The following is a 2743-nucleotide window of genomic DNA, read 5'->3' as shown; positions in this document are numbered from 1 at the left end:
ATTCCTGCCTAGGGCAAAAATAACATTTCACCCTGTAGCAGCTTAAATTTATATCTTGCAGTGTGCAGCATAATTGCTTTAACAGAATATAACGGAGGATGACATTTTCATAGCATTTCAATGCATTTTGCAAGCACATTTTGCCCTTTTCTGGATGTAAACTAATCATTACAGGACACATTACGCAGATCACAAGGTGGTTTATTTGGTAATACTTTTACTATATCTACATAGCCTCTCACTGCGTACACACATGCAAAAAAGAAACATGCACCATAGTTTATCCAAACATACTCAAATCTACTCATATTCTCATCTATAAGCAGGAAACTATAGAACAGTGTATTTTGAAAGGAAGGAGGTAAAAAAACATCCAAACCAGTACATTATGTTTGAAACACGATTTCATATTTTAAAATCGTGAATAGAAATGCTTTTTCATAATAATAATAAATTAAAAACACTACATTGTTTTGGTTTTTTTCCTTTTGAAGCCTCTATGATCCTTTAGAATGGTGGGCAGAGGAAAGAACCTAAAATAATATCTGAAAAAAGCTAAAAATGCTTATAACTTTTTCTGTGATAACCATACACTGGAAGAAGTTTCCTGGATTACACAATCAGAAAAAAATACCAGTTAGCGTAAGGACTTCATGCATTCCTTCCCTTGGTTTGATTTCTCTAAGTACTTCTGCACATAAATGAGAACTAAGAACATGCATAAATTTAAGGATGGTTTTAAGAGTTCCCTAAATTAGGGTACTTCTGACCAGAGATTAGGGAAGATACAGTAAGGTTTCCTAGAACTCCTCCTTTGTAAATCTGAACACACATTTCCCAGCATTTCACCGTCATCAAATACAACCAGCGTTGCCAAAAAGTCAGTCTGTACTTTAAGAATTCAGTAACCTCCCTCATTTTCACCCTTCATTCATGTACATGTTTTACAGAGAAGGTAAACCCTTTTTTTAACCTTTGCATGAGAAGGAATCACCACACCACATTGTTTAGGTTAATGACAGTGTAACTGGAAAACCAGTCTGTAGTGTATTCATCAGCAGCATATTCAAAGTCAAGATAGGGAAGCAAGTCAACGGGCAGTGACAAAAGCAGTAGTACAAAGTCATTTATCCTCAGCTAAATCACATTGACACCCTTCCTATGATATGAAGACAATAACCCATAGCAGCCACAACTCAGTAAGGACAGTGAGCCCTCTCCCAGAACTTTGCAGGGCTCAGCCTGGTGTGACTCGTGGATAGGAGGAGGCAGCTAGAAAGCAGTACACCTTTCTTTCTGTGCAAACCTATGTGGAGGCACCAGCCACCACCACATGGAGGTAACTGCCCATGAGAGGCCCCAGGATGGCAAGACTATGGCTCAAACCATGCTACAGAGAGCAAGGAGAGTGACAGATATTCCACATTTCTCATCTGTGGTGTCCTTAAGAGCAGGACCAGCAGAATTAGTAATGAAGACAATCACAAAGTTCCAAATAGAACAAATGTGGATTTGCAATAAAAACTATCACCCAGATAGTATGGAAATACAAATGAGATGGTTCTGGGTACAGCTATAATGAAACATCCCCACAGGGATTTTCAATGACAGAACTGCCTTTAACCATGCACACCACCAAGAACTTCACTGACTAGGACCAGACCTGACCACACATGTTATTGCTTTACTGACTCACCCAAACGACTCCACAGGGCTAACATTCCTCACTTCAGTAGCTATTGAGAAACTACACTGATTGTTAAGACATAAAAAGCCACTTCAAAAATTATAAGGTGATTGCAAAAGAACCAAAGCACCTTCCTCAGAAGAATGTGACCAAATCCAGTAACATTTAGGGATTATTTAGAATTCATTACAATGGTATGAATGTGTCTGGAGTGAGGGGGAAACCACCAAGCCAAAAACACTGAGTTAGAATGTAAATTCAACTGTGTTGAACTCTATACTTTGAGGTTTCCTTAGTTAACTTACTTGCATACTGGAAGGTAAAAAAACCCAACAATAGCACTGTTCAAGGACACACGTATTAATTAACCTTGATTATCTGCATAGCTTAGGTGAAGTCAGACCTGTGTAGACAACTGTCTGCATAAGCCTCAACTTACTCAACTTCAGTTGTGAGTGAATCTGCTATGAGTTTGCTTGATACACAAGGCTCAAAAGGAGTTTGGGCCTTCTGATCACTTAAATTGCACTCACAATACTATTTTTTAAAGTTACAAGAATTTCTTCTCTCATATTACACTACATCACTACCAGCCACATCTTCCAAGAAAAACTTTACTAAGCAACTCAACCTTTTCTGAAAATGAGGGTGTTTTATTCAGTTGGGAAACCATGACCTAAGTATTAAAAATTAAAAGGACAGTGAAGGAGGCTTGTTCATGGAAGAAAATGTTAATATACAATGTACTTTGAAAAGGTTGTCACTTAGTCCTAGATGGAAAGAGCATTTCTTATGATTTCCACTTTACTGCCAGCAGAAACAAACATTAAAGAACATCAGTTACTCTACAAAATAAACCCAAAACAGATTAAATCTCAACTATTTCTGTTCTCCCCATCTGCATCAACTGGTAGATGTTCAACTGCAGCAAAAAAAAAAAAAAGTATTGTAAAACTGAAGCCACTACCTAAACTGGACATTGGTCTATACAGATAACTACACCAAATAAACTACTTAAAGAAAAAGAGAGGCCCATTTACTCCTGCCAGGTGTGCA

Source organism: Acanthisitta chloris, unplaced genomic scaffold (assembly GCF_000695815.1).
Source record: "Acanthisitta chloris isolate BGI_N310 unplaced genomic scaffold, ASM69581v1 scaffold2670, whole genome shotgun sequence".
NCBI lineage: Eukaryota > Metazoa > Chordata > Aves > Passeriformes > Acanthisittidae > Acanthisitta > Acanthisitta chloris.
The sequence above is the reverse complement of the archived record's forward strand: the minus strand, read 5'-3'. Positions refer to the sequence as shown.